At 40.4% G+C, this 19,896-nt stretch overlaps 1 protein-coding gene and 1 pseudogene across 2 annotated transcripts in view; one reads left to right on the forward strand and one right to left on the reverse strand.

Moving 5' to 3' along the window:
* LRRK1 (leucine rich repeat kinase 1) overlaps nucleotides 1-19,896 on the reverse strand; it is a 116,916-nt gene that overhangs the window by 89,233 nt on the left and 7,787 nt on the right. The gene's annotated exons all lie outside the window — the stretch shown is intronic.
* Nucleotides 1,114-14,465, forward strand: LOC309960530 (large ribosomal subunit protein eL39-like; annotated as a pseudogene). The gene is made up of 2 exons: nucleotides 1,114-1,203; nucleotides 14,255-14,465. The product of its transcript is annotated as a large ribosomal subunit protein eL39-like (transcript).

Below are 19,896 nucleotides of genomic sequence, written 5' to 3' on the forward strand. Positions count from 1 at the left end.
CACCTCTACCCTCACCCCATATAAGGGACCAGCTCGCCACCCCCCCCAGGGAGCAGAGCAAGAAAGGGAAACTCTTCTTTGTTCTTGCTCCCCACTGCTGCATCAGAGGTCCCAATAAAGTCTTGCTGAATTTCTTGTCTGGCCTCTGATCAATTTCTATTGATTAAGGAAGGCCAAGAACCCTGGTCGGTATCAACAGCAACACTATGAGTAGGTGTCATGGCTGTCATTTTACAGATGACGGAGGCCAAGATGAAGACACTTCACAGTGACAGGCTGGCAAGGAGCAGGGGCAAGAGTGACAGCAGCAAGTCTTTGTGACCCTAGAGCCCATAGAAATCCTACTACTCTTCTTTCCAGTTTATTATTTTTTCCCATAGGAAACATTTTTAAATTGAAGTATACTTGATTTACAATGTTGTGTTAATTTCTGCCGTACAGCAAAGTGATTCAGTTATACAATATATACAATCTTTTTTTGGGGCGGGCGGGGGGGCTTGCCACCCCTTGCAACGTGCAGGATCTTAGTTCCTTAATTAGGGATCGAACCTGTGCCCCCTTCAGTGGAAGCACTGAGTCCTAACCACTGGACCACCAGGGAATTCCCCTATACATTCTTTTTTTTTTTAAAATTTTTATTGGAGTATAGTTGCTTTGCAATGTTGTGTTAGTTTCTGCTGTACAGCAAAGTGAATCAGCTAAATGTATACGTCCCCTCTTTTTTGGATTTCCTTCCCATTTAGGTCACCACAGAGCATTGAGTAGAGTTCCCTGTGCTATACGGTATGCACTCATTAGCTATCTATTTTATATATAGTAGTGTATATATGTCAATCCCAATCTCCCAATTCATCAACCCCCCCCTTCCCCCCTCCTTGTATCCATACGTCCATTTTCTACATCTGTGTCTCTCTTCTTTCCAGTTTAATACTTGAGATAGACTGCATGTTTTGTCCCCCTAAATTTCATGTTAACCATAATTCCCAGTATGATGGTATTAGGAGGTGGGTCTCCAGGAAGTGACTGGCTTATGAAGGTGGAGCTGCCATGATGGGATTAGTGCCCTCCCAGAAGAGACAGAGACCTTACTTCTCTGTCCCACATGAGGACACGATGAGAAGATGGCCATCCACAACCAGGAAGTGGGTCCTCACCAAGAACAGAATCAGCCAGTACCTCATCCTGGACTTCCCAGCCTCCGACGTGAGAAATAAATGCCTGTTGTTTAAGGCACCCAGTGTGTGGCAATTTTATAGCAGCCTGAGCCGACGAAAATAGTAGAACCTCAAGATACTTCAAAATGAGGAGCTACCATGCAGCCATTAAAACTGATGATAATGGAGACTAAGGAAAAGTACAGAAAAGACTTATACAATATTAAGCTAAAAGAATAGAATATGGAACACAGACAGTGAAAAATGGAAAAAATATATAATACAGAAGATTGGTTGATGTCATTTGAAAATACGCAAAGTGAAAGAATTTATTTTGGGAAAAAAGAAGAGTTCTAATGAGTATAGTCTATTATTTTTGTTTACAAAAATTTAGTCTGTCTGTTTCTCTCTGTTTAGAAAGAAAAGCTGAGGAACACAAGTACATGATAGCAGCAGGTGAAATGATCAGAGATTTTGTTCTATTTGTGTTTTTCTGTGTTTGCCAATATCTTTCCCTTTTTCTCATCAGTTTGTATTGATTTTGAAATTAAGAAAAAGAAAATGATGAAGTGTATCCAGCACAAAGTTGACTACTTTCAGTCTGACTTAATGAACTAGTCCTTTGATGGTATTATTCAAGCTAAAGCAACTCTTGGGTATACCAAGTCTTGACTCAGTTGCTCTGGAAATAAAGAGAACAAGAAAATTTCCCAGAAAATAACTGGCAAAGGTGTCATGGACTTTAAAAGAGAAAATAAAATGGTCTATGATAACATTTAGTATATCAGTAATTGGTACCATTTATTGAGTACTGCCAGATGCTATAAGAAACGCCCTGTATACATCTGCCTTCCTCCCAACACCCATGCAAGGCAGGGGTTCTCATCACCACTTTCCACCAGATGACCAGTGCTCCAGGTGATTGGTGAAAGTGCCTCCACCCAGCTCCTAACAGCAGAGCTGGGACTTGAACCCTGGGCACCTGTCGTCAAAGTCCAACCCCTTACTTCCCAGGCTGAGTGTGCCCAACCAAACATGGGGCAATTATTCAGAATGTAATGTCCTTGGCAAACATGTAGGAACTAAAAGGTGAGATGATTCTGTCTCATTAGATGGAAAAACCAGATCCTCCATGAATTCAGTAGCAGTGGAAGAGAGACACAGAAATACAGAGCTACAAAGATGAATTCTTTCCAACACTTAGTTCCTCTCCCAAAAATTCATTTATTTATTGCTCATTCATTTTATAAACAATACTTACTATGTGCTGAGCTAGAGCCTGAGGACACACCTTGATGAGACAGGCAGGAAGAGCTAGAGTGTGAAGCTGTATTCTTCCCAGATTTTACTTTTTTTTTTGTAATTGAAGTATGGTTGATTTACAATGTTGTGTTAATTTCTGCTGTATAGCAAAGTGATTCAGTTATACATATATATACACACATTCTTTTTTAAAATTCTTTTCCATTATGGTTTATCACAGGATATTGAATATAGTTCCCTGTGCTATACAGTAGGACCTTGTTGTTTATCCCAGATCTTACTTTTTTTTTTTAAAGAAGACTGGGTTTTAAATTTTTATTAATTTATTTATTTTGGCTGTGACGTGCAGCATGTGGTATCTTAGTTCCCTGACCAGGGATCAAACCTGTGCCCCCTGCAGTGGAAGTGCGGAGTCTTAACCACTGGACCACCAGGGAAGTCCAGATTTTACTTTTAAACATCTACAACAAATGTCACGCTCGAGAGACTTGGGATGGTCAACAGACACTGACCTGGTCAAGAAAGATGAACCATCCTTCTGAGGAAACAAAAATCACAGAAGTAAGACAGTTCCTTTATTTAATACTCACATAATATAAAAAGGTGCAATCTGAAGATATAAAAAGAAATAGTCATACTCTGATCTCTGGGGAGGTGATTGTGGGCTGGGCCCACTGAGGGCTGGGCCAACCTCTGTCACTGCAATCCTGCTTCCAGGGAAGTGACTAAGGGAATAATTCTATACATTTAAAAAGCACTATGCAGGGACTTCCCTGGTGGTGCAGTAGTTAAGAATCCACCTGCCAATGCAGGGGACACAAACGGGTTCGAGCCCTGGTCTGGGAAGATCCCACATGCCGCGGAGGAACTAAGCCCGTGCGCCACAACTACTGAGCCTGCGCTCTAGAGCCCGCGAGCCACAACTACTGAGGCTGCGTGCTGCAACTACTGAAGCCCACACGCCTAGAGCCTGTGCTCCGCAACAAGAGAAGCCCCTGCTCGCCGCAACTAGCAAAAGCTCATGCACAGCAACGAAGACCCAACACAGCTAAAAATAAATAAATTTATTTTAAAAAAGCACTATGCAGGAAAACAAAAGGAAACATGCATATAGATGCTGATTTCTGCATGGCTTACTATAGCAAAGAATGATGGTTTTGTCAATTATGAAATGCATTAAAATGCTTATCACATTGAGCACATGGAGGGACGCCACAACACAGGAAACTGACCGGAAGGAAAGACCCCAGATGATAACTTTGGTTTTTCTCATGTGATGGAATTTGAGGTTATCTTTTCCCCATTTCCTCTATTTTCCAGTTATTTCTCTGTTACTGCTATAATGGAAAAATAGTTTTTTAAAATACACCTTTCAGATTAACAACGTGAAATTTCTAACTAAATCCAAATTCCTCTGGGCAAAGATGGACACAAGGAAAGAAGAAAATATCTCAATCCAGAGGGAAATTTAGGATGAGGCACCAAGATTTTTCCAGTCGTGTCTTTTACTGAGAACTGTGAACCATGCTAACACACGTGGCAACAGAAATAGAACTGTACTAAAATGAGAAGACTTGGGTTCAAGTCCCAGTCTATTGCTCAACAGCTGCATGGTCTTGGCAAGTACTTGAGATGTCTGAATCTTGTCATCTTCTTGTGAAAAACAGAAACGAAAACAAAATCCCCAAACAAAAAATGACACATATAACAATACTGAAAAATGCATGCTCCCCAAAATAAAAGGACCGGCACACAAATGGGGGTTATTTCCATAATGCCTGTCCCCTTCCCCCCAACTCCAGGCAACTGTGAGGCACTGACACTGCACCCCCACTTTCTCTGTGGACCTCAGGCTCCCTCAGCCTTCACTCTTGTGTCTCTCCCTCCTGGAAGGAGCCCCACCCCTTCCCTGCTTCCAGGCCCAGTATGGATGCTACCCCCCAGGGAGCCCTGGGGCCCTTCCCATGGGCTTCCTTCTCCTCCCTCTGTCTGCACCTGGCCTGACTGGGACCACCCCTGTTGTGAGGATCTGCCTGCCTCCTTTCTGCTTGGTGGTGCCGGCAAGCTGGGCCTGCAGATACTCAGTCAGCATCGTGTGTCCCTAGCACTGTGCCATGCACATAGTAGGTGCTCATTAACAACTTCTTGGATTCAACTCACTGGGCTTCCAGAGCTCTCTGTGTGTCAGTGAGGGAGGGGTTCACTCTAATCTTGCCCATCTGCAATATCATTCAGGATGGCCACAGAGCACAGAATTCTCCTGGTAAAAGAGAAGGACACCTTCAGGCCCTTCTGGATTTTCCTTTCCACCAATTCTTCTTTAAATGCTTGATAAAATTCACCAGTGAAGTCATTTGGGCCTGGCTTTTCTTTGTGGGGCATTTTTAAAATTATTAATTCAATCTCTCTACTTGTTATAAGTCTGTACAGATTTCCTATTCTTTCTTGAGTCAGTTTAGGTAGTTTGTGTCTTTCTAAGGATTTATCCACCTCATTTAAGGTACTGAATTTGTTGGTGTACAACTGTCCATAGTATTCTCTTATAATTATTTTTTATTTATGTACAGTTAACAGTGATGTCCCCTTTTCATTCCTGATCTTAGTAATCTGAGCCTTGTCGCTTATTTTTCTTGGTCATTCTAAGTGAAAATTTGTAAATATTTTTTTCAAAGAACCAACTTTTGGTAGGTTTCTCTGATTTTCTCTATTGTTTTTCTAGTCTCTATTTCATTTATTTCTGCTCTAATCTTTGTTCTTCCCTCTGCTTGCTGTGGGTTTAATCTGTTCCTTCTTTTCTAGTTTCCTAAGATGGAAGGTTAGGATATTGATTTGAGATCTTCTTTTTTAATATAGGTGGGTATAGCTATAAATTTCCTTCTAAGCACTGCTTTACCTGCATCCTCTAAGTTTTAGCATGTTGTGTTTTGTTTTCTTTCATATCAATGTGTGCTCTAATTTCCCTTGTGATTTCTTCTTTAACTCACTGGTTATTTAGGAGCATGTTGTTTCATTTCCACATATTTGTGAATTCCCCAAATTTCCTTCTGTTATTGATTTCTAATTTTATACCACTGTGGTCAGAGAACATATTTTGTTTTATTTCAATCCTTTTAAATTTATTGAGGCTTGTTTTATGGACAAACACAATTTAAACACATAAAGAAAAATCTCCACAAAACTCTATGTGTCCTAAAACACACAAACTAGATAAAAGGACAAATGACAAATGAGAAAGGAAAATTAGAATGACCAATTAGAAAAGAAAACCCTATATTACAGACAAAGGGTTAATATGATGAAAGAAGCATGCTCTTACATTGCTGGAGGGAATACAAAATTGCACAGCCTCCATGTAGGGGAATTACCAATACCTAGCAAAATTACATCTGCATTTTCCCTCAGCCCAACACTCTGTATTTTAGACATTTATGCCAAAGATACAACAGCAAAAATGCAAAATGATGTCTACACAAGATTATTTATTGCATCATTATTGCAGGGCAAACAATCTAGATGTCCATCTATAGAGAACTGGCTACAGAAACTATGGGACTTCTGTAATCAGGGTCCTATGCAAAGGTAAGAAGGAAAGAGAAAGAGTTCTATATACTGGGGCGTCATCTCCTACTGTTTTGTGATTCTCAGGGCAGCTCCCATTACCTCCCCCCTGGGTGGGACACACAACATCCCAGCCCCCAATGACCCTGTGTGCTGGGCCTGCTCACCCCATCCTAGAGCTGGGAAGGCAGAGGCTCAGCTGAGGGCAAATGAGGAGCCTGAATTATGCCCCAAAGTGGCAGCTCTGGCACAGTGCAGAAGAACAAGTGCAGCACTTGTGGTTCCTGAAAGAGGGAGAGGCCCACGCCCTGTACTTATGGGTAACTGCCAAGGATTCTCCCCATGCCCGTCCATAATCTCCATGCATCCTTAAGTACTGATGGTGAGGAGAAAACCTGCAAGGAGGTGTCCTGCCTCTATCTCCTCATTCTCCTAGGCAGAGTGCACTTTTCTGGTGCAGGGCGGGCAGGGCAGGCTGCTGAAGTATCTGCACTGGAAAGAGCAGAAGCAGGGCAGACAGACAGACATACACTCACCAAGACAAGACAGGTTGGCTTTGGGGGAAATACCTGGAGGTCTCTTGAGAATACAAGATTAGAGATTGAGGATAGAGACTGCATTCTGTGAACTTCTGGGAAAGATCTGGGCAAACGAGTTCAGAGGCTTAGCTGTATGCTTTAAATGGAATTCCCTGTGGATGTCCTGTTGAGAAACTTCAGTAAAGATTTAAACTTCTTTTTGATTTTGTTTTAAGATTCCAGGCTGGAGTTTCCTTGGAATACAGAGGTTATGAGTGATTTCCCTGAATCTCACATATATATTCATTTCTCCTCTTCTTCCTTTTTAACAAATGGAATATACTATGATTATGTTCTACAACTTGCTTCCCTCACTTAAAAGTTCTGTGTTGGCACATGGAGATCCATCATACCTGTTTTCATGGTAGCCCTTTGTCCTCATTGATGGACATTTAGGGCATGTCTAGTTCTGTGTAATCCCCTTCACTGCTGTGCTGAACATCCCTACCTGTGCATTTCTCACCTGAACTGTATCTCCAGGTTAAATTCCTAGCAGTGGAAGGAGCAGAGGATATAGTCAGCCTTGATTTTTATAAAGATTGCCAATTTGCTTTTCCAAAAATTGCATCAATTATATCCTTACTTAATTATCAACTCAATATTAGTTTAAAATAAAATATGAAAAACAGCATAAGTTATATCTTTGCTGCCTTAAATAATATCAAACTTCCTGATTGTTTCCAATCTGCAAAGCAAAATAACATATCTCATAATTGGTTCTCGTTTCCATTTCTTTCCATATGAATGACATTCAGCATATTTTCATGTTTACCCATCATCTATCTTTTTCAATGAACTAAACTCTCTATTTTTTGGTTCATTTGAAAATTGGAATATTCTTTCTATCATTGATTTGCCAGTGCTCTTTGTGGTATATGTTGAAGATAGTTTTTACCTATTAGTTGGTTGTTACTTGAGAGGCTTTTCTACAGAATAGTTCTAAATGTTATGTAATCATTGTATTAATCTTCTCCTTTATGATATCTGGGTTTTGTGCTGTGCTTAGGAAAAAGTCCCTCTCCCTCCAAAATTATTTTAATTTATCATTTTCATAGACTTTTAATGGTGTTCATTTTTATGTTTAAATATTTGATTCATCTGAAATTGATTTTGGTGTGGAAGTGAGAAAGCAATATGTTATTTTTGTCCTATTGCCAAGTAAACTTTCTTTTCTGGACTAATTTGAAATGCTAAATAGTAAAGCAAAAGCAATGTGCATTTGGACCTATTTTTTTTTTTTTGGCCGCGAGGCATGTGGGATCTTAGCTCCCCAACCGGGGATCAAACCTGGTTTGATCACCATTGGAAGGTGAAGTCTTAAAACTGGACCGCCAGGGAAGTCCCATTTTGGCTTATTTTTGAGTTGCTACTCTGTCCCATTGCTTTCCCTGTCCTTTCCCTTTCTACTCTCCAACACATTTCATTACTATGGCATTGTAATAATTCTAACATATGATGGAACTACTCTGCCCTCCTCTCAACTGACCTCCTCCTCATTTGAATCTTCTTGGCTATTCTTATATGCTTATTTTTCTAGGTAGAATTTATTATTCTTTGTTCATGTTCTAAAAAGAAATCCTGTTTGTATTTTAACTGCAAGTGCACTGAATTATAAAATCAACATGTAGAGAATTGACGTATTTACAATGTTGTCTTCCTATACAAGAGGACTATTTGTCATTTTTAAAATTGAAGTACAGCTGACTTACAATATTATATTAGTTTCAGGTGTACAATAATAGTGATTCGATATTTTTATAGATTATACTCCATTTAAAGTTATTATAAAATATTGGTTATATTCCCTGTGCTGTACATTACACTCTTGTATCTTATTTATTTTATACCTAGTAGTTCATACTTCTTCCTCCCCTTCCTTGATCTTGTCTCACCCCACACCCTCCCCTCTGGTAACCACTAGCTTGTTCTCTGTAGCTGTGAGTCTGTTTCTATCTTCTTATATTCACTTGTTTGTTTTATTTTTTTAGATTCTACATATAAGTGAAAACATACAGTATTTGTCTTTCTCTGTCTGACTTATTTCACTTAGCATAATACCCTCCGGGTCCATCCATGTTGTTGTAAATTGCAAAATTTCATTCTTTTTTATGGGTGAGTAATATTCCATTGTACATATATACCACATCTTCTTTATCCATTGATCTATTGATGGACACTTAAGCTGCTTTCATATCTTGGCTATTGTAAATAATGCTACTGTGAACATTGGGGTGCATATATCTTTTTGAATTAATGTTTTCATTTTCTTTGGATATGAACCCAGGAGTGGAATGGCTGGATCCTATAGTAGTTCTATTTTTAATTTTTTGAGGAACCTGTATACTGTTTTCCATAGTGTTTGCACCAATTTACATTCTCACCAACAGTGCACAAGTGTTCCCTTTTCTCCACATCCTTGCCAGTATTTGTTATTTGTAGACATTTTGATGATTTGATTTTAGCCATCCTGAGAGGTATAAGGTAGTATCTCATCGTGGTTTTGATTTGCATTTCCCTGATGATTAGTGATGTTGAGCATCTTTTCATGTGCCTGTTGGCTATCTGTATGTCTTCTTTGGAAAAATGCCTATTCAGGTCCTCTGCCCATTTTTTAATCAGGTTTTTTTTTTTTTATAGTGAGTTGTATGAGTTCTTTATATATTTTGGATATTTACCCCTTATCAGATTTACTTAAATATTCTTAAAGTTTCCTTCATACGATCCTGTATATTTATCATGATCTCCCCTAGACAGTGTACATTTAATTTATATTAATTCAATAATTAAGAAAAAAGCAAAACATTTCTACTTATAGCCCCTTGGACATTCAAAGTTCTCATTTCAGTTCTTCTGGGCTTGTAAATTGATCTGGTTAGGGCATCTAGTTACCCACTAGATACAATGTCAATGCGAAGAGCTCCTAGGAAAGATAAGGAAAGATCAATGAAGTCCTAGAAGTTGATAAGCAAAAGATATGAAGAGAGAGTTCAAAAAAAGTAAATATAACCAGCTCTTACACACACTAAAACATGCTAAGCCTCACTTATCATAAGAGAAATGCATATTAAAACTATACTGAGACACCATTTTTCACACATCAGATTAGGAAAAACCAAAAATTTGATAACAAACACTGTTGTCAGGCCTATAGGGAAACAGGCAAGCACATACATTGTGGAGGATGGGTGTAAACAGGAAAAACACCCATGGAGGGTGATTTGGCACTATCTGGCAGATTTTCAGAAGCATATGTCCTTTGACCCATCACTTTGAGAATTTATTGCATAGATATGCTTGTATACATGTGAAAAGACATCACAGCATTTTTTGTTATAACAAAATATTAAGAATAGCCCAAATGTCCAGTAAAGGAGACTGCTTACATAAACTGAGGTACAACACAATAGAATTCTGTGCATTTGTCAAAAGAATGGTTATGATGATGATGATAGCACGAATGTGTGAAAGCAACAGGCAAGGTACAGAACGGTGTGTGTGATCAGCTATACATTGTATAAAAGAGGGAAAATAAGAATCTATATTTGTTTTGCTTGTATACACATAAAGACATTCTGTAGGGATGTAAAAATCAAAGAATGGTTTTTGAGCTGTGTGACTATATTCAAACAACTAAAGTTTTAAGATCTTGGCAAGGAAAAATACATGAAGTCATTTGCTCTGCCTTTTCCTCTGCATGTCTTCAGGCAGAGATACACACCCTCGAGTTCAAACAACAAAAATTGACTCCAGCTGATTTGCCTCAAAACAGGGACTGCCATCTGCCTTCTAAATCCCAAAGCAGGCAAACCAAAAAAAGCAACAAGCCAGGATCAGGGGTCCTCTGTAGCTCGCAGAGTTATGAGTTGATGTATTTAACTCATAGATTTGAAGGGAAGCCCTTGGGTGATTACAACGTGGCCGCTGAAAAGTTAAAAGCAAACACCACAAATGTATCTGCCTAAAGGATAATGCTTAACAGAAGCAAACGCCTGCAGCCTCACCCCTTTGCCCTGAGACAAAAACGCAGAGAAGATCTTCAGTCTGAGCAAGAGTTTACATTCCTGGGTGCCGCACTCCTCTGCGGCTGGGTTTGTAGCCTGTGGCTGAGTTGGACCAGACCACTCTGTGATTGCCACATTCACAGCTATTTTCCTCTATGGAAATGCCCACTCACATAGTACAAACTTCTTCAGTTAATACAAACCCTGGCCAGACAACAATATGGCCCTTTGTTTTTATGAGTGATATTCTGATCATTAAAGCAAGAAGCTCCATGATTCCTCAGAAACCGCAAACATCCCAAGAATGCCTGGGTTCTGCTACTGTGGCCCTTTGCCCACCGAAACCTGACTCAGCCGTCACTATTTCTCGATGAGTTCAAGGCACTCCTTATGGACAGTTTTCAGCTGAACATTTAAAAGATACTCATGAGTATTAGAACTTCAAGCTTTAGTAGGAAACAAACAGATTTTGCTAATCTGGTCCAAAAAAGCATTCTGAAGATAAGGCAAGGAAAGATTTTGACTTTAATGAAAACATTTTCAATTAAAATTTAAACAGTTTTAATTAAAACAATTTTGATGATTAGATTAGGGGTCATCACATTTCAGTGATAGACACATTCGAAAATGAGGACTGGACACGTAAATTCCATGCTTTCTATGGCTTCAAGCCCAATAAAATCAAAGGCCTCCCATTTTTAAGGACCTCCCCATTTTTATCAGTGTAATATTATTATCAGTTTCAGTTAACAGAACTAGAGTCCAGGTGAGGCTACATAATTTACTGAGTAACTACCAAGCATGCACACTTTGCATGGTGCTAAGCATTCTGCAAACAGATTCTAACCATTTCTGTGTTACAGATGAGGACTGGGGTGCAGAGGGACCAGGATTTGAACCCAGCTCCTTCCGACTGCAAAGTCCACATCCTTGACACCATCACTCAGTTTCTCCTGCAAATTGCACACCTCAGAGATGCCAAGGAGATGCTGGGAGATAGGATCCAGACAGCAGGCTGAGATAGGATCCAGACAGGAGGCTGAGCCCTGGCTGTAGCCACAACCTCCTGCCCCAAGTCCTTAAAAGTTATTTATATATATATATATATATATATATATATATATATATATATATATATATATATACACACCAAACTCAACAAGCCATGTGAACACAGAAAACAAGAAGGAGACCTAATAGGTCCAGAAACCATCGTGCATGAGGTAGGCAAGGTTCAGGAGTGCTCCAAGGCTGCCTGGAGAGCATAGGGGAAGCAAGGCCCCTAGAGCCACCAGCAGGGGGACTGCTCAGAGGGAAAACTCACAGTAAGCCTTTCTCCAGCCTGCGCCAGGCAGTGGGGGGAAGAGGTTTCTGCCCCCTGTGCACTAGAGAGGAAGTGTGGAACTTTAGGTGGTGGGTGACACTCAGGCAGCTCGTGGAGCCCCCCACCCAGAAGACATACTCTGGGTACACCCCCAGGACAGTCCACTGCAGTCTCCCTGCCCCCCTATCTGCAGGCTGCGTTGACCAAAACCGCGTTCACAGACAGCTATGGGGAATCCCAAACACAAAGATCAACATCCAACCATGTACCCACAAACATTTGAGGAAGATGAATGCCATAAAGGAGAAGCACCCAATTCCGATAACAGAGCCTGCAAGCAGGGCAGGAAGAGACCCCTCCCCACCCCCATCCCTACACACAGAAAGTGAAGCTAAATTGAGTTCTCTGCTTATTTAGCCAAGGACCCAGTGCCACTGGGAGCATGTTGACCCCCCCAGGGCAGGAGAGGATGAGGCATATCCCACCGCAGTTCCCCCTTGGGCCTCAGAGTCCCCAAGGGGAAGTCAGCAGTTGACAGTGACAATGCTTAGGCAAGGTAGGGTCTTTCCAGATCTGAGAGCCTGTATCTCTTGCTGCACCCTTACATTACTGCTCAGTGGGAAAACCTACACAAATAACCCAGTCACCGAGATAAGGGAGTGTGGACAAACTCTGGACTCTTTGGTTGATGATTAACTTGCTATCAGCAACCACTACTCTCATCTGGGAGGAAAAGACCGAGTCAGTGCCTAAGCCCCCCTAAGCAGGATCTCGGGTTCTGGCTTTCCAGAATCTCGGGGTCCCATCTCCATCTAGTACCAGTGTTAGTAAAGCAAGAACAAGACCTTAGAATAAATATGACTGACGTCTTGGAGAGATACAAGAGGACGCAGCATCCATACACAAGAATTGACTGAAAAGCTAGGAGACTAAAACAAAAGAGTTGATCTGTAAAACACAGTAAGTGGGTGGCAGAGTATAATGGAGACAGCTAGACGACAAATCAGCAACGTGGAAAACCAAGCAGAGGGTGCAGCAGCAAGACACAAAGAAGTTAAAGTACAGACAAAAAAATTAAAGAGACATGGAAGATGATCCTTGATGTTTTTCAAAACGTGTCTAATAAGAATTCCAGAACCATGTACTCAAATAAATAAGAAACATTCTCAAGTTGAAAAAAAGATGGGTTCTCAGAAGTTAGAGCATACTACTCAAGAAGTTGAAGAGGGGAGGAGTAAATTTAGGAAAAAGAAGAAAATAAAGATAAAAGCAAAAATTAATTAAATAGAGGGACTTCCCTGGTGGTCCAGTGGTTAAGACTCTGTGTTCCCTGGAGAGGGTGTGGAGAAAAGGGAACCCTCTTGCACTGTTGGTGGGAATGTAAATTGATACAGCAACTATGGAGAACAGTATGGAGGTTCCTTAAAAAACTAAAAATAGAACTATCATATGACCCTGAAATCCCACTACTGGGCATATACGAGAAAACCATAATTCAAAAAGAATCATGTACCACAAAGTTCACTGCAGCACTATTTACAATAGCCAGGATATGGAAGCAACCTAAGGGTCCATTAACAGATGAATGGATAAAGAAGATGTGGCATATATATACAATGGAATATTACTCAGCCATAAAAAGAAACAAAATTGAGCTATTTGTAATGAGGTGGATAGACCTAGAGTCTGTCATACAGAGTGAAGTAAGTCAGAAAGAGAGAGACAAATACCGTATGGTAACGCATATATATGGAATCTAAAAAAAAAAAAGGTTCTGAAGAACCTAGGGTCAGGACAGGAATAAAGATGAAGACGTAGAGAATGGACTTGAGGACATGGGGGGGGGAAGGGTAAGCTGGGACAAAGTGAGAGAGTGGCATTGACATATATACACTACCAAATGTATAATATATAGCTAGTGGGAAGCAGCCACATAGCACAGGGAGATCAGCTCCGTGCTTTGTGACCACCTAGAGGGGTGGAATAGAGAGGGTGGGAGGGAGACACAAGAGGGAGGGGGTATGGAGATATATGTATACATGTAGTTGATTCACTTTGTTATACAGCAGAAACTAACACAACATTGTAAAGCAATTATACTCCAATAAAGATGCTAAAAAAAAAAGAATTAACGTTCTGAGACTTACAGAAGCTTTCTAATATAATAAACCACTCCAATGTTAAACTTAAAAAAAAAAAGACTGCGTTCCCAATGTAGGGGGCCCGGGTTCCATCCCTGGTCAGGGAACTAGATCCCGCATGCCGCAACTAAGAGCCCGTATGCCACAACAAAGATCCCCCAGGTGGCAAGGAAGATCCCACATCCTGCAACTAAGACATGGCGCAGCCAAAAAAAAAAAAAAATTAATTAAATAGAAACCAAAGAGTTTTTGTCCGCCATCTTGGTGTGTGTGGTTAACTCTGTTCCTCACCCTGTCCTCTCCCAAGACTTTCAGGATCAAGCGATTCCTGGCCAAGAAACAGAAGCAGAATCGTCTTATTCTCCAGTGGATTCAGATGAAAATGTAATAAAATCAGGTACAACTCCAAGAGAAGACATTGGAGAAGACCCAATCTGGGTCTATAAGGAATCACACATGAAATGGCACGCGTATTTTTGCTGTATCAAGGTCATGTGCATCTTAACCATATCACTCTGAAAACCACTACTATTTGGACAGCTGGATGTGTTTTATTGGGAAAATAATTTTCCTCTTTGTTTCAATGTTTCTGCACTAGTGGGTTGGCTCAGTAATAAATGTGAGATCTTTCGTTGGAAAAAAATAAATAGAAAGCAAAGACACTAAAAAAAGCAACAACAAAACCCAAAGCTGCTTCTTTCAAAGGACTCATGAAACAATCTTATTGACAGATTGATCAAAAAAATAAGAAACGAGGGTGGGGGTAGCAAAAGTACGGACAATATCTGGAATGAGAAAGGAGACAAAAATATACACTAGAGAATTAAATCATGAGAGATGGCAGGTCTGGGACAGGAACTGGACCACAGGAGCCTGGAATATCTTGTCACATCAGAAAGCAAGGATGTTATCAAAGACTCCTGGGGTCATGTCAAAAGATAGAGAAACCAACCCAAAGGGGCTTCAGCTGGCAAAAGATGAATAATTTTAGCATCAGAAATAAAAAAGTAAAAATTCATGAATGAGCAATAATATTAAAAGGACACACTTTATCGGTCACCTTTGAAAGATGCTAGGGAATTGATCCATTTTCAGAAAATCAAATAATTAAAATAAGGGAAAGATTCATTCATCCTGACTTTCACATACAAACCATATCTCAAGGTACCACAGAGTTGATGGGAGAAAGTCCTTCTTTAGAGATACATTTCAGCTAGATGAAGAAAGAATGGTAGACTTAAAATATCACCACTTCACAACCCCAAAGAAATAACTGATATAAAGCAATGATTGATGACTGATAAAATCATTAGGTGAAAAGCTGAAAAACCATTACAACCTTTATGATGAAGTATCATGCTGACAACACCAAAATTACTGAAAAATTTGAACAGCAAAGACAGACAATTAGACATCATTTGACTCCTGTGGTGAAACAATAGGAAATACACAACACTAGTTATTTAGTGTTCTTGCCAAGTCTTACTGAATGTAATCAAGCCTCTGGATCTATGGAAGCACAGAGGAGCACCACACTGGATGCAATCACCAAAATCCAGACTGTGGGAAACTACAAAGGATAAGCAATGTGGTTTTATCAACAATTAAATTGCAAGGAAAAAGGAAGTGAGGGAGAAAGGTAGAAATTAAGAGACTCAGTAACAAACCTGATTCAAGTCAACCATTGATAAAAATAAATTATGAGACAATCAAGGGCATTAGAATGCTGACTAGATATCTGATGTTATTAAGCCCATATTTTTTATTTTAAAAAATGTATGTAAAATGTACTGAGTTGGATTTTTTTAAACACTTCTTAACATATGATGTTTGGAATTGGGTTCTAAATAATCTAGAGAGAAATGGAAGGGAATATGAATAGATCAAGATTGGCTATGTGTGGTAATTGCTAAAGTTGGGGCAATGGATACAGAGAGGTCCATTACAGTATTCTCTCACTTTTATGATGCATTCAAAATTTTCCATAATATAAAAGATGGAAAAAAAAACTGAGATAAAAACATAACAATTTCAAAATTCTGCCTAGGCTAAAGATTTATGAAAAGAAAAAAGCCATTTTGAATCTAGGCCTAAGAAACTGATTTCTGAGGGAAAAAAAGAGAGAGGAAACTATTTTCTCTGATTCTTTGGAAGAAAGGAGAACTGGAAAACTAGGGACCAGAGTGGGAGGGAATACTTTTCACTGTATTCCCTTTTGTACTTTTGAATTTTATATCAAGTAATGATGTATCTATGAAAACTAAGTGATGTCATCTAAACACATATTTTAAATCCTGAAGCCACTAGGAACTTTATGCTAATACATTTGAAAATCTAGATTAAATGGGTGACTATCTAGAAAAATGTATTCACAAAATTAACTCAAGAAGAAATGGAAAATTTAAATAAACCTACAGTCTTTAATGAAATGGAATCAATAATGTAAAAGTCTACCCATAAAAAAGCACCAGGCCTAGACGGTTTTATAGGTAAAAGGTTTTATCCAGCTTCTTGGAAAATAAAGCTCTTATACAGTACAAACTTAGTGTTGATTAAAAAATTAAATTACAAAAAGATTGGCACAGTATGAAAATATTTATTTTAAAATCTTAAATATGGAGACTGTTCTGAAAAGAGCAGGACTGCCCAAACGTGACTCTGGTTGCCACTCCTCAAACCTGGACAATGAGCCAGCTGAGGGATGCCCACCTCTCCCTTGGATGAAGGGATGGCATCCAAGCTCAGTTTCCATGGGTCTAGTGCCTGGAGGTTCTATAACATCCCACAGCCCCAAGTGATTCCCCTATAGGCAGCCAGCACCCACCCTGCCACATCATGAAGAGGCTAGCCTCTGGGAGTGGAGGTCCATGCTGGACCCTCTGCTGGACTGGAACCCACTCCCATGCAGCAGATGCCCTGGCAAGCCTCCCTGTGAGAGGATGAGAGACTGGGGACCACAGGCAACCCATCCTGCAGACCCAGGCTTTGTGATTTCCTCTCCCTCAATGAAGCCTCTTCCTTAACCCAGGCAGGTGATGTTACAGAATTTTTGTTGACCAGAGGGGACTGCCTGGTGGGACAGAAACGATACTACGTATTTATAGGCACTGACATAATTAACAATGGTATAAAACATGGCAAAACGTCCATACTAACTTTGAGTAATGGCTACCTTTGGGGGTTTATGAAGAGCAGTTACCAGGGAGAGTTCCAAAGGGGGCTCTAACTATTCTTGTCATGTTTTACTTCTTAAAATAATTGTTGAAGTGAAAATGGCTTAATATTAATATCAGTTAAATCTGAGTGTGTGTACATCCTTGATTCCTTTTTCTTTTACTCCTCACATCTAATGCATTATCGATTTCTGTGGTGTGCTGTGTCAAAGATGACCACCAACTTTTGGCATTCCTTCCTTTGGGAGCTGGAATCTAATATTTCCAATCCTGCATGGAATCCGGACTTACCTTCTGACTTGTTTTGACCAACAGAGGGCGGAAGAAGCGATGAAGAGACAGTTCAGGCATAAGCCTTAGTAAGGCCTCAGAGTTTCTGCTTCTGAGCTCTGGGAATTCAACTGCTAAGCTGTAAACAGGCTGGGGGTGGATGTCTGGATGAGCATGTGGGAAGAGCAGTCACGGTGAGGAGCATCGAATTATCAGACATGTGAGTGAGGCAAGAAGAACCACCCGCTAAGCCCTGCTGATTCCTGACTCACAGAATCCCGGGAAACTAGAAACTGCTGTGGTTTTAAGCCAGTGAGTTATGCGGTAGTTTGTTACATAAGTCCTCAGAAAAGATTCCCACTCCATCCTCTTCTTCCTTTCCTGCCCCACCGTCCTGGGCTACCCTGGGCCTTCTTTCCAGAGCTCTGGTAACAGCCTTCTAGTTGATTGCAAATTTCCCTAATAATGCTTTGAATCCTATAATTATTGGTTTATCTGGAATTCATTGTAAAAATGTTTATTTTAATCAATGAATTTGCATTAAGAAATAAATTAAGAAATTAACTGAGAAGATAGTAAGATTGATATCAAAATAAAATAAATGCCTATTAGGATCCTCAAGAGAATTCAAGAAGACACTGCATATATGTGACAGGAACAGAATGCTATGAAAAGAAACAATCAAGAATAGGAAAGAGCTTCTGGAAGTTAAGAAGGGTTGGAAAACCTGAGGGAAAAGATAAGCAACAGGAGTTCCAGAAAAGCAAACAAACCAAAACAATAAAGAGAAAAAGCAGAGGAAGATAACACTATCAATGAAAATACAAGGACTTTTCCAGGCCTGAAAGGGATAAATTGTTGACCTACCCTGTACCAAGCAGCATGAAGGATAAAGACCCTCACCCAGGTCTTTTGTTATGAAATTTCAGAAGACCAGACATACAGGGAAGATTCTAAAGGCTTCTAGAGAGGAAAAAACAAGTCATCCACAAAGCGATGAGAATCAGACCACATCAGAGGACAACAGAGCAGGCTCTTCCAAGGTCTAAAGGCAAATGATTTCCACTTGGGATCACAGGGAAGACCAATGGAAGATGCTTTCAGGAAAACCGAGTCTCACATGTGCCACCACAGCCCTTTCTGAGTTTTCTTACTCATGTGCTCCAGGTAAATGAGGGCTCAAAATAAGAGTTCTGGGCTTCCCTGGTGGCGCAGTGGTTGAGAGTCTGCCTGCCGATGCAGGGGACATGGGTTCGTGCCCCGGTTTGGGAAGATCCCACATGCCGCAGAGCGGCTGGGCCTGTGAAACTTGGCCACTGAGCCTGCGTGTCCGGAGCCTGTGCTCTGCAACAGGAGAGGCCACAACAGTGAGAGGCCCGTGTACCGCAAAAAAATTAAAAAATAAAAAAAAAATAAGAGTTCTGAGTAAGAGGTGGGAACCAGGTGGAGGTAAAAAGTAGAGAAGAGGTGTGCGTCTCCTGAGCCCCACAGAACATGGATGACACTGAGTCCCCAGGCCAAGTCATAGCAATGAGAACATATCATTTAATGTTGCAAAAGCAACCCAGAGATGAGTCCACACTGATAGAATTAAGTGGGAGGGAGCATCTGGGAGGTGTGGTGCAAGGGGAAAGAAATCGTCCTCTATCATGGCAGGCTGGCAGGCAGGCAGCAGACTTTGTCTCAACAGATGGAGCAAGAGAAATGTGCAGGCATATTCTTTATGTAGAGAAATGGTGATGACCTGAAGAACTAGGAAATAGAGACACTTTTGGGAGCTGCCACTGGGGCTTTGCCTTATAGTCCATCTGTATCACTTGCTTCCTTAACCAGGGCTGTGTATTACTTTGATAATTTTTAATGTGCTTACTCTTTGATCCTGCCATTCTGCTGGGGTATACTCAACTCTTATGGTAAGAAGCAAAATATGGAAAGAATCTAAAGGCACCTTAATAGTAGATTGATTAAATAAATATTGTTGTATTTACACTATGGAACTTGATGCAAATGAAAAAGACTCCAAGACGTACATCACTCAAGTAAACAAAAGTTGCACAACGCATGTACAATTGAATGTCATGCATGTAAACCCAGAAATATACACAAAAAAGGATTGTGTGTGTGTGGACATGAGTGTAAGAAGAGGATGGAAAAGAAACACACTCAGCTAACAGTGGTCACCTGGGCAGGATGGCATTTGATTTTATATGAGAATGTGTGTGATTACACACAAGTAACTTTTTCATAACTTCGGGGAGGCCCCTGCCCGCTATCAGGCAGGGGTTCTTTGCTTGTTTTTTGCTTTTGAACCCAGAAGTGCTCGTGATGTTTGCATGGGGACACGGGTGACCACCCATTGGAGGCTTTTGATTCTGAGAGCAGAAGGGAGGGATGCAAACAGCCTGAAGGGTCTGCCCTGGCCTCTTCTACCTCT

Source organism: Leucopleurus acutus, assembly GCF_964270905.1.
Source record: "Leucopleurus acutus genome assembly, chromosome: 1".
NCBI lineage: Eukaryota > Metazoa > Chordata > Mammalia > Artiodactyla > Delphinidae > Leucopleurus > Leucopleurus acutus.